This window comes from Mus caroli, unplaced genomic scaffold (genome assembly GCF_978045245.1).
Source record: "Mus caroli unplaced genomic scaffold, Mus_caroli_1 scaffold_18, whole genome shotgun sequence".
Taxonomy (NCBI): Eukaryota; Metazoa; Chordata; class Mammalia; order Rodentia; family Muridae; genus Mus; species Mus caroli.
This window is the reverse complement of record NW_028227273.1, coordinates 73,283,207-73,296,888: the sequence shown is the minus strand read 5'-3', so window position 1 is coordinate 73,296,888 and position 13,682 is coordinate 73,283,207. Positions and strand designations below refer to the sequence as shown.

Sequence of the window (13,682 nt, the reverse complement as noted above, 5' to 3'; positions counted from 1 at the left end):
AAATCAATCCCATTATGTGAATACTTTAAAAGATTGATTTGGATGTCATCTGCTTTTGGCAGATCCTAATCTACTGTATATGTCTAACAAGGTACAATTTTATGCTCCTTTCTGTTGTTGTAATGGTCTTAAAAATTCTATTTGTAAGGTATGATTGAAATATAGCCTCAGCCCTCTTTCCCTTATAAATGTATGTGAGTCTAGTTTTACTCTATGGGCAATGTTTGCATTGGTACGTTGCATCATTAATACTTTTTCATGTCACCTTTAAACTTCTACCTGAAAACCAGTGGAACATGGCATGCATTCCTACATGTCCCAAACTCTCATGTATTTTTATTATTTCTTTGGTGCTAATTTCTGTCTTCAAGTTTCTACTTGGTATCATCTATTCTGCTCTAAGCCTTACCTGGTTGGAGCTTATCTGTTCTGCCTTCTAATTTCATTTTAATCTAATTGCCAACCTGGCTAATTTTTTTTTGTGTGTGTTTCTGTTCCACAGGTATGTGGCCTATCTTTTTATTTTTTAAAATTTGGAAGTCTTTTAAAAATTATTTTAATTTTTGACATTATAATACTACATCATTTTCCCCTCTCCCTTTCCTATCTTTGGTTTTTTTCGAGACAGGGTTTCTCTGTGTAGCCTGGCTGTCTTGGAACTCACTTTGTAGACCAGGCTGGCCTCCCTTTCCTATCTTTAAACTGTCCCATATTCCCACTTTTCTGTCTTTCAAATTCATGTCCTTTTTTTCTGTTAATTGCTGTTACATGAAATCATGTATATACATATATATTTTTAGATATGAACTGTACAGTCCGTATAATGTTTGCTGCATATATGTTTTCAGGTGTGTGTGTGTGTGTGTGTGTGTGTGTGTGTATGTGTGGTTTTGTTTTTATGTACTTATTTATAGTTGAAAATAAATATTTTTCATACCACAAATAATTGTGATTTCTGTTTTCTCTCCCGAACTCAAAACAGATTCTCCCCAATTCTCTTCATACAAAATCCATACTCTTTCTTTCTCTCATTAGTAAACAGACAAGCATATGATGATGATAATTATACAATACTATAAAAACAAACCAGAATACACAAAATAAAGGAACAGGAAAAACGAACCAAAGAAAATTCACAAGAAACAGATGCAGAGACATACACATTCATACACACAAAATTCCCCCACAAGCACCAAATCAGAAAAATAAATATGTAAGCAAGAGACATATAAGGGGAAAGAACTTACATACCAAGCACTAAGAAACAAAAATCCTGCAAAAATCCCACTGAGTTTACTTTGTACTGTCCATGTAATGCATGTTATGGGGCCTGCCCTTCAGTGAGACTCCACTGAAGAAAAGGGATTTTTTCCTTTGGAGCTTTGGCCAAATTGAGGTAGCTTCTGGGTTGGGGGTGTTGTGTCTTACAGTGCTGGAAAGCCAGGTAGCTCAGGCATGTTCAGGTCCTCGACATGCTGCCACAGTCTCTATATGTGTCAATTCTGTTGTGTCTACAAGGCTGTGTTTCCATTACTGCCTCTTACAATTTTTCTGCATCCTCATCCTAACAGGTCCCTGAGACTTGAGGAAGGGGGTTTGATGGAGACTTCCCATTTAGGATTGAGTGTTTCAGATCTCTCACTCTCTATACATTGTCCAATTGTGGGTCACAGAATTTGTGCCAGTTTACTATAGGAGGACACCTCTCTAATGATAGCTGAACAAGACATTGGTGTTGCTAGGAGTCATTTTGTTGCTACCATCCTTTAGCAGGGCAGTAGTATTAGGTTTCCCACAAATACCTTAATCTCTGTGACCTAACTAGTCTCAGTGTTGCATATGGTTCCATCCCATGGAGTGGGCCTTAATTCCCACCAGAAAGTGGTTGGTAACTCTCACACGTTTTGTGCAACGATTGCACCAGCATATCTTTTTTGTTTGTTTGTTTGTTTGTTGTTTTGTTTTTTTTAAATTTTTAATATTTTTTATTACGTATTTTCCTCAATTACATTTCCAATGCTATCCCAAAAGTCCCCCATACCCCCACTCCTTCCCTACCCACCCATTCCCATTCTTTTGGCCCTGGCATTTCCCTGTATTGGGACATATAAAATTTGCAAGTCCAATGGGCCTCTCTTTGCAGTGATGGCCGACTAGGCCATCTTTCGATACATATGCAGCTAGAGACAAGAGCTCCGGGGAACTGTTTAGTTCATCACGTTGTTCCCCCTATAGGGTTGCATATACCTTTAACTCCTTGGGTACTTTCTCTAGCTTCTCCATTGGGAGCCCTGTGATCCATGCAATAGCTGACTGTGAGCATCCACTTCTGTGTTTGCTAGGCCCCAGCATAGTCTCAGAAGAGACAGCTATATCTGGGTTCTTTCAGCAAAATCTTGCTAGTGTATGCAATGGTGTCAGCATTTGGAAGCTGATTATGGGATGGATCCCTGGATATGGCAGTCTCTAGATGGTCCATCCTTTCATCACAGCTCCAAACATTGTCTGTGTAACCCCTTCCATGTGTGTTTTGTTCCCAATTCTAAGAAGGGGCATAGTGTCCACACTTTGGTCTTCATTCTTCTTGAGTTTCATGCGTTTAGCAAATTGTATCTTGTATCTTGGGTATCCTAAGTTTTGGGCTAATATCCACTTATCAGTGAATACATATTGTGTGAGTTCCTTTGTGATTGTGTTACCTCACTCAAGATGATGCCCTCCAGGTCCATCCATTTGGCTAGGAATTTCATAAATTCATTCTTTTTAATAGCTGAGTAGTACTCCATTGTCTAAATGTACCATAATTTCTGTATCCATTCCTCTGTTGAGGGGCATCTGGGTTCTGTACAGCTTCTGGCTATTATAAATAAAGCTACTATGAACATAGTGGAGCATGTGTCCTTCTTACAGGTTGGGACATCTTCTGGATATATGCCCAGGAGAGTTATTGCTGGATCCTCCGGTAGTACTATGTCCAATTTTCTGAGGAACCGCCACACTGGTTTCCAGAGTCATTGTACAAGCTTGCAATCCCACCAACAATGGAGGAGTGTTCCTCTTTCTCCACATACTCGCCAGCATCTGCTGTCACCTGAATTTTTTATCTTAGCCATTCTGACTGGTGTGAGGTGGAATCTCAGGGTTGTTTTGATTTGCATTTCCCTGATGATTAAGGATGTTGAACATTTTTTCAGGTGCTTCTCTGCCATTCGGTATTCCTCAGGTGAGAATTCTTTGTTCAGCTCTGAGCCCCATTTTTTAATGGGGTTATTTGATTTTCTGGAGTCCACCTTCTTGAGTTCTTTATATATATTGGATATTAGTCCCCTATCCAATTTGGGATAGGTAAAGATCCTTTCCCAATTTGTTGGTGGCCTTTTTGTCTTATTGATGGTGTCTTTTGCTTTGCAGAAGCTTTGCAATTTTATGAGGTCCCATTTATCGATTCTCGATCTTACAGCACAAGCCATTGCTGTTCTATTCAGGAATTTTTCCCCTGTACCCTAACTTCGAGGCTTTTCCCTACTTTCTCCTCTATAAGTTTCAGTGTCTCTGGTTTTATGTGGAGTTCCTTAATCCACTTAGATTTGACCTTAGTACAAGGAGATAGAAATGGATCGATTCGCATTTTTCAACCTGATAACCGCCAGTTGTGCCAGCACAATTAATTGAAAATGCTGTCTTTTTTCCACTGGATGGTTTTAGCTCCCTTGTCAAAGATCAAGTGACCATAGGTGTGTGGGTTCATCTCTGGGTCTTCAATTTTGTTCCATTGGTCTACATGTCTGTCACTATATCAATACCATGCAGATTTTATCACAATTGCTCTGTAGTACAGCTTTAGGTCTGGCATGGTGATTCCACCAGAGGTTCTTTTATCCTTGAGAAGAGTTTTTGCTATCCTAAGGTTTTTTGTTATTCCAGATGAATCTGCTGATTTCCCTTTCTAATTTGTTGAAGAATTGAGTTGGAATTTTGATGGGGATTGCATGGAATCTGTAGATTGCTTTTGGCAAGATAGCCATTTTTACAATGTTGATCCTGCCAATCCATGAGCATGGGAGATCTTTCCATCTTCTGAGATCTTCTTTAATTTCTTTCTTCAGAGACTTGAAGTTCTTATCATACAGATCTTTCACTTCCTTAGTTAGAGTCATGCCAAGATATTTTATGTTATTTGTGACTATTGAGAAGGGTCTTGTTTCCCTGATTTCTTTCTCAGCCTGTTTATTCTTTGTGTAGAGAAAGGCCATTGATTTGTTTGAGTTAATTTTATATCCAGCTATTTCACCGAAGCTGTTTATCAGGTTTAGGAGTTCTCTGGTGGAATTTTTAGGGTCACTTATATATACTATCATATCATCTGCAAAAAGTGATATTTTGACTTCATCTTTTCCAATTTGTATCCCTTTGATCTTCTTTTGTTGTCGAATTGCTCTGGCTAGGACTTCAAGTATGATGTTGAATAGGTATGGAGAGAGTGGAGAGCCTTGTCTAGTCCCTGATTTTAGAGGGATTGCTTCAAGCTTCTCACCATTTACTTTGATGTTGGCTACTGGTTTGCTGTAGATTGTTTTTATCATGTTTAGGTATGGGCCTTGAATTCCTGATCTTTCCAAGACTTTTATCATGAATGGGTGTTGGATCTTGTCAAATGCTTTTTCCGCATCTAAAGAGATGATCATGTGGTTTTTGTCTTTTAGTTTGTTTATATACTGGATTACGTTGATGGATTTCCATATATTGAACCATCCCTGCATCCCTGGGATGAAACCTACTTGGTCAGGATGGATGATTGTTTTGATGTGTTCTTGGATTCGGTTAGCAAGAACTTTATTGAGGATTTTTGCATCAATATTCATAAGGGATATTGGTCTGAAGTTATCTTTGTTGGGTCTTTTTTGGTTTAGGTATCAAAGTAATTGTGGCTTCATAGAATGAGTTGGGTAGAGTACCTTCTGTTTTTATTTTGTGGAATAGTTTGTGAAGAACTGGGATTAGATCTTCTTTGAAGGTCTGATAGAACTCTGCAGTAAACCCATCTGGTCCTGGGCTTTTTTTGGTTGGGAAACTATTAATGACTGCTTCTATTTCTTTGGGGGATATAGGGCTGTTTAGATCATTAACATGATCTTGATTCAACTTTGGTACCTGGTACCTGTTTGCTAATTTCTGTCTTCAAGTTTTTACTTGGTATCTATTCTGCTCTAAGCCTTACCTTGTTGGAGCTTATCTGTTCTGCCTCTAATTTCATTTTAATCTAATGGCTAATTTATCATCATGTCTATATTGGTCATCTTCTATATTAGTATAGGCATCCATATGATATACATACACCTTAGCTTTTTTGGCTATATTATCTGATTCTATCCAAAATACCTTGGACCATATATCTTTGCGATTAATTTTTCTTTCTTTTTTTGGTGATTAATTTTTCGATCATTCATTTTCCATTTTCTTGACCATAGGGCTATACGATTGGGTACAGACCATGAGTCAGTGAAGAATGCTGTTTTTAACTTCTGTTTTCCATTGAGGCATTGTCTTGCTGCTAGTGTGGCTGCTACTACTTCTATGTTTTCAGAAGATTTAGTTGTTCCTTGTTCTGTAATCAGCACTCAACTCTCTGGTCTGTCAGTTGCTGCCTTCCATAAAACCATGATCTGTTTGCTAGAAGCAGAGCCATCTGTTACCGAGGCATTAAACAGGAAAAGCTGGTACTCTCCTTCTCCCTTATTTCCCTTTGGTACCAGTTTCTAGGGAGGGGTGGCATTTGGGATGATTGATAATCCCTGTGGAGTCACAAAGCAGTCAGTCTGCATTATCAACTCCAATACATTTGGCAACCTTTGTAGACAGGGTACCAGAATGAAGGAGTTCCACTAAGTAACATTTCTACTATAGTACTTCCCTTTCCATGGGTAGACAGCCCATGCTTCCTCTGGTGCCTTGATGAAAACTAAGATCTGGAAGGCTGTTCTGAATATTACTTGGTTTTTCTGCAGTATGCTGTGGAAAGATTTTAAGTCCTCATTTGGCATCCAAATTGTTTTTTACAAATAGATAGAATTTGTTTTCTGACCATTGGAGGCATTTACAATTGAAGTCTACTGACCATTCTCTATCATTTATTTTGGCAAAGATATTCCAGTTTCTGTACTGTTTTAGGTGGAGAATGTTTAAATACACTATATCATCTGGTTGGATGTATTGTATTTTACAGTATTCCATTATATATTCTAACACTGTTTTCACAGTTTGTTCTTGGAGTTTATTCCAAATAAAATCATGTGACTTCCTTGTACTATAATACAAGGGTTGCAAAATGACTTTTATATATGGTATGTGTTGTCTGTAATATCCATATAATCCTATAAGTTGTTGTACCTCTATTTTATTGGTTGGTGTTTTAAGGTGTTCTAATTTACTTATGACTTCTGTAGGTATTTCTGATTCTGTGGTGGATCACATTACACCCAAGAACTTATCCTTATTGATATCCAATCACCATCTCTCAATACCTATACTGACTTTTTGTTTTAGTTTGTTTTGTTTAGTTTTGCATATACTTTCCTGTTCTTTTCCTATTATCAAAACATCAACATAAAATACATAATTCAGTTAGGTGCTGGTGTGAACTTATGCACTGTACATCTTTTCTGGGCAATTATTGGGCTGTTCCTTGTGTTAGTCTAAGAAAATGGTACTGTCTTCCTTGCCAAATAAATGTGGTATATTCTCTTCTTTGTGGGTGCAATGGTATTCAGAAAACATGTCTGACAAATTTATACTTATCAGTCATTTTTGGTACTGCTTTCTTAATCCTCATGAAAATATGGTAATTGTTCTGGAAGTTTCGTGGACAATTAATTAATTTTCCTATAATCTACTGTCAGTCACCTTTTACCATTTGGTTTTAAAAATGGCCAAATTGGACTGTTGAATTTGAAGCTTTGAGTTGGTTCAATTACTCCTTACTTTAGTAGAGTTTCAATAGTTTCAGATATTTCCTCATTTTCTCCTTTAATTTTGTGTGTGGCATAAAGGAAGTTTTAATTGTTGATAGCCTTATACACTCTATTTTTTACTTCTACTAGATTAAATTTTAATTTTGCAATCTTTTTAACATTTAGTAAATCAGAAAACCTTTTTAAAAGTGTTGGGAAACCTAAAATATTTTCTGCTTCACTGCAATATGCAAAATCCAAGGGAACTATTTGGTCAAATACCATTAATTCCAACTTACATACACATACTATAGATTCTTCTGTCACTCCTAGTATGAATTATTTTTTCCATACTTGGTATAGTGTCTTATAGTTCTGTATATATATTGCCATCACATTCTGTATCAACTAGCCACCGGACAATAATTTTGTTATTATTCATTCTCATGGTGAACACAATATATGATTTTATTGGTACCTGACTTGATTCCTGTTGCAAGTAATTCTTATAACAGTGCACTGACTGTTCTTTTTTTATGAGTTAGTTTTTGTTTGATCAATAACCAAATTCAAATAAATATACAGTCATGCCATATAAAAGAATGGCATCATGATTCTTGAGAATTTTGTAGCCAACAGGATTCAAAGGCTATGTACAGCTGACGTTTTGTCTAGAGATTTTCTTATGTCTCAGTCAGTTTTAGAGTTCTTCCCATGTTGACATATCAGTAAATTATGTTCTTTGTTCTTCTTGCTCTTCTTTATTTTTTTCTATCCATGTCTGTAACCAAGATCTTTCCCGGTGTCTTCCTCTATCAAATCTGATGTTTATTATTTTGGAAGGATTCCAAAGCCATTTTTTTCTTTCCTGTTAACATAAATACAGAGCCTCTCTTCCAAAATAGTATGTCCTTGGTCCAGCTCTATTTTTGGCTTAGGTATTTTGATGTCATCAAAAGTATAGATTGATTCAATTTATGAGCTTTCTTTTTATTTACATCTAGGTTATTTTGACCTTTCAGATAGAGAATTTGTAACACTATTATAACCATTGAATTTATAACCATTATTATTTTGTAATTAAACAATTTAAAACAAACCAACTTAAAACAATTATTTATTAAGAAAAGGCTTATCTGTATAGTCAGAGTTGAATATATTTGTTTATAGATTAGGATGGCTTCAGATTTATAAGTAACCTCACTCTCCATGCTCTTGTCTCCTAAGCATTGAGATTAAAGGCCAAAATTTATTTATTCATCCATGAATTCTTAAAAACAATTAATGTAATTTCCATTTATTTCTCTCTTTATTCTTAACAAAACATTTATATTAATTCCCGTGTAGCCATTCTCTCACCCAAGTTCTTTCATATCTACCCCATTCTTCAAGTTCTTTCGTTTCAAAGACCATAAAGCTTACTTTGTGTTGCTGTAGAACTCAGGTCTATTGACTGATACAGTAGTTGCTCATCCTAACAGGTAATCACACTATTATGATAAAAGGAAACTCTCTCTTTATTAGCAGCTATCCAATGCTACAAGGATTTTAATTAACACTGGAATTTTATGCCTATCTTCATCTTCTATCAATGTTTGTATATTGACTGTATATTCAACTTGCACAGATATTGTGGATTTTGTAACACAATAACTGTGCAGACAAATATTTAACTCAGATTTCTAGAGTCATAAAGCATGAAGAAATCAAGCACTTATATTTGCTGTTATATTTATCTGATTTTTTTCCTTGCATAATTCTGGTAGTTGTTATCCCCTTAAACACAGAAAGAAAGAACCTGATCATGGATCTTTGGAACAAAGAAAGACTGGGCTGAGAAGTGGGGATACTTAAGCAACAGTGAGAAAAATATAATCCAAGTAAATCAAACGCATTACAATAGGATCATGGGTTCACTCAATGAGTTGTAACATATACTTAGCAAAGTTAATTTAGCTAATATGGGGTTCTACAGGCTATAGAATACCTTATACCTATTTATAAGGTAGAATGTAGCATTAGTTTGCTATAAAATGATAATTAGGACATCCCCCATATGTTATTTCACAATTACACTGATATTTTGAAAGACACAAGAGACCTAAGATTAGATCTTCATCATTAAAGGATACTATTTGCAGTTTTCCATTGATTTTCAAGGCCATACAGCAATTTCTCCTGTCCTTCCAAGTATCTGATCCCAAACTCTTCATTCTCCTCCCTATGCCCCCTCTCTTCCAGGTTCTTCACTCCATTGGCCTCACATTAAATTTTCCTTTCTCCTTTCACATGAGTTTCTGGCATTATTACTGTGCCTTTCTTCTTGTTTAGAATCTTTGGGTTGTGCAATATAGCCTGGTACGTGTATTTCATGACTATTATCCACATATAAGTGAGTAAATAAAAGGCATGTCTTTTTGGACCTAGGGTACCTTATTGATATTCTCATGTTCCATTTATTTGCCTGCAAAATTCACGATTTCTTTGTTTTTAATATCTTAATAGTATCACATTATGTAGATGTACTACATATTCTTTATCCATTCTTTAATTGAGTGACATCTAGGTTGTTTCCAGTTTCTTGTCATTATGAATAAAGCTGCTATGAAAATAGTTGGGAAGTGTCCTTGTGGGATGTTGGATCATCTCTTGGAAATATGTCCAGGAAGGCTATAACTGTGTCTTATGGTAGCACCACTCATAGTTCTCTGAGAGACCACCAAATTGCACTCCAAAGTGGTTGTACAAGATTGTACTTCCACTGGAAATGAAGAATTGTTCCCTTCAATCCACATCCTCAACAGAATGTGCTGTTGCCGCAGACACTCTGGGTCCTTGTGTCTGCGTGGAATGGGTCTCTCATGCAGGTGGGCAAAGCGTCGGATGAATTGACAAACAGATGTACACAGGAGAGGTGTTGAATCTGAATGTATTGTCAGGTCGAGCATCGGACTTTTTTATAGTACAGAGAGTACCAGGGATTGCAAGTCACATTAGGCAAGGTACATTGAAGTTTTCCAGATACAAGAGAGTGACTACGAAGGAATTTCAGGAACCAAATAAATGTTTACAATAGAGATTAGCAGTCCTGCCTAGAATCAGCCTAGTGACAGGCAAGAATTTCACACTTTAGTGTTAATAGCACCAGGGGGGTTTTACTATTGGCAGGCCTCAAGAATAATGTAGTGTCACGGACCCCTAAATTCCTAGGCCTTGCTAATTCTTATCTTGTCTGGAGAATCTCCATTTGTCAGGAGAGTATATCAACTTGCTATAGGTATGGAATGTAGCCTGTACTAAAGATTTCTATCTCAGTGAAATTCCCAGGCTTTTTCTGCAGACCAGTTGAGCCATCAGCCCCATCTATTGTAATGCTTAATTAGTTACTGAATAGGTTAAACTTCCTTGCTGCTTTCTGGGATCTTGGAACACTGGGTTTATCTATGTCAGAGTTCAATCTTAAAAGGCACTTATAATAGGGTAATACTAAATAGAGAGCACGTGTATCCATACACCAGACTAACACGTGAACGGTAAATTAATGTATGGGTTAAAGGGAATGCCAGACTCCAGGAGGAGAGCTTCCTTGAAACTCTTTTTTTCCTCATGAGCAGCTTCCAAGCCTCCGCCTGTCAAGATGACTACACTGGAGAGCGTGGCATGCTGTGTCTTGAGATTTTGATCTTAGGCATTCTAATGCGTATAAGATGGAACATTAGACTTGATCTTATTTGCATTTCCCTTATCAATAAGGATTTGAACATTTCATTATGTGATTCTCAGTGATTCAAGATTTCTTTGTTAAGAATTCTCTGAAATCTACAACTGATGAGGTGAGGAAGTAGTGTCATCTCCAGGATAAATCAGAGACATGGGATAAAGGAGGTATCCAAAAATCAGTAGGAGTGACATTAGCTGTGACTCACAGCACTGGGTATATGCAACCTAAAGAGTCTACCCCCTGTAGTCAGCCAGGAATCAGAGAGGAGCAACAGAGACAAAAACCCACCCTCAAAGCTTTTAACCCAAAATTTATGATGTCTACAAGAAATGCAGGGATGTGGTATGGAGCAGAGAATGAGAGAATAGCCAGTCAATAATTGGCCCAACCCATCTAAGGGGCAAGCACCAATCCCTGTTGTCCTCTGAGAAGCTTCACCCAGCAACATACTTAGACAGATATAGACACCCACAGCCAAACAGTGAATGAAGCTTGGGGACTTTTATAGAAAAGATAGGAGGAAGGATTTCAGGGCCCCAAGGGGTATAGGAACTCCAAAGGAAGACCAGCAGTGTCAAGTAATGTGGATCTTTGGGGATATAAGAGTCTGAACCACCAACCAAAGAACATACATAAACTAAACCTAGGCTTCCCTTCTCATATGTAGCAGATGTGCAGCTTGCTCTTCACGAAGGTTCCTGACAACTGGAGCCAGGGCTATCTCAAAAGCTATTGCCTATATGGGGGATATGTTCTTCTGGCTGGTCTCCCTTATCTGTTCTCACTGGAAGTGGCTATCTTTGTAGAGATTTGAAGTGGCATGGTAGAAGGATACAAAGGGAGGCCCTATCTTCTATGAGGAGAAAGAGAGGGGAAAAATTGTAGGAGGGAGTGACTGAAAGAGAAACAGTGAGTGGGATATAAAATGAATACATAAAAATAAATTAAAAATATTATTTATAGTTTTATTACAAGATTATGGTGTTTTTATATTTCTTGTCCATGTAAAGCAGAATCTAAAAACAGTGAAATCATAACCTATCACAAATGGACCTAATGTAGGAAAACACATAGAAATTATGGCTGTGATATTCATCAACCACCGACTGGGATTATCTAAAAGAGCAATATAGCCTAGTAAAATGGAAGAGAGAGTACAAAATACTACAAAGGTGCAAACCAGAACCAGGATGGTCTGTACTGCTCTGTTTTCAGTGGAAGTTCTGAGGGAAGAATGAGCATGAAGGGTGTGTTGAACCCTCTTCTTGTGTACGCAAAGTATGACAATCATGAAGATGCTGGAACATACAAGGACTACAGAAAATAAGACTTCAGGAAACATAAAAAATGCTATATACAATAAATATACTGTTTTATCATGGTCTACAGAGTAGCAGAACTGAACTGAGAATCACTCATCTGTGTCACATTTTCTAAATCCCTCTTGGTAGTTGTGTAGACAGGGAAAAGCATATTTACTAGCATCAACAGGATCCAGGAGAGGCAAATGGATAGGTTCACAAACTTTGTAATTTTGATTTTAAATTCCTTCCAGCAGTAGTTCCTGGGGCTGATGGTGATTACCCAAAAGACACTCAGGAGACAGGTGGTGCTGATGGACATAATTTTGGAAAGTCTTTGAACATAAAAAAGAAGCTTGCACCCGAAATCATTGAATACCAGATTCCACCCAAAGACTCAAAATACCCCAGGGATTCCGAAGGAGATAATAATCAAGGAGTTGGATATGAACATATGTATAAAAATCCTATATATGACCTTTAATGTATGTTCATTGAAGTAAAGGATTAGGTAGTAGAAAAGAAGAAAAAAGTTTCCTAGAATACCAAGTGCTGTCTGAAGTGAGAGCACTATTCCAATTGTCATGGTCCTGAAGTCCATTCTGGCTTTCAGCATATTTTTTTAAATCGAGGCAGCAATTGAATTTTTGAGTTAACGCATATACTGAAGTTTTCTTGCTTGGAATATGTGTGTGTAAGGATCACCAAACCAACTGTATTCTAGGTCATGTGGTCTGTCATAGCAAGACTCTGTTTCAAAACAAATATTTCATAATCACTAATAATTTCTAGTGAAATTTTTGAATATGCACTATAAATGCACATACATACAGATAGAGCTTCTCTTACATTGTATTGAAGCACTAGCATTAAAAAAATGGTGCTCCATTGAATAAGAAGCACTGGCTAGTTAATTCAAGTGAAATGAGGGCTCACTTCTACAGTCCTGATTAGACAGGCATATTGGAAGAAAATAAACTCTAGTCACCATTTTAAAATGAAGGAAATTTATACATTTCTCCTGTGATACTAAAGCCATAAAATTATAAATGTTACACAACAAAATGAACATGACTCTTTGAACAAAAACTATAAGAAGGAGAAGACTATAACAATAAATTCATGTTAAATATATGAAGATGTTAATCTGACAAAAATTTCTCCTCAAATTTCACAAACTGCATCCATAATGACATGCATACTTGCTCATTTAGAGTCAGATTGTGGGAGAGAGCTATAGCAAAACTGCCCAATGTGACAAACTATTAATAAATGGAATGGAAATAGATGATTAAAACTACAGATAATTATATATACACATGTACACACACGTGTGTGTACTTGTGTATGTATATATATGTGTATATATGTATATGTATATACATATATACATATATATATGCGTGTGTGTGTGTTTTCATACCTATATATAAACATAGATACACATTTGATGGTGAATAAACAGTAATAACTTTGGTTCTTATTTGATTCACTATTTGGTGTTATTATATAGTAGAATAAATGAAATGGAAAGACCATAGGAGATGCTAGCTCTCATTAAGAATGAGGTTAGGGTCTACATCTCATAAACTATTCCTAGTTTTTCCATGGATAGTATGTTTATCAAGAATAGGTAAGAATGCATCTGTCAAAAATGGCACTCTTGTGATGATGTCTTCACAGACAAAAATCACATTATATAAATAAGCAGTA

At 36.6% G+C, this 13,682-nt stretch overlaps 1 pseudogene; it reads right to left on the bottom strand.

Moving 5' to 3' along the window:
• Window positions 1-11,644: 11,644 nt before the first annotated feature.
• Window positions 11,645-12,570, bottom strand: LOC110287684 (vomeronasal type-1 receptor 4-like; annotated as a pseudogene).
• Between the last annotated feature and the right edge of the window lie 1,112 nt (window positions 12,571-13,682).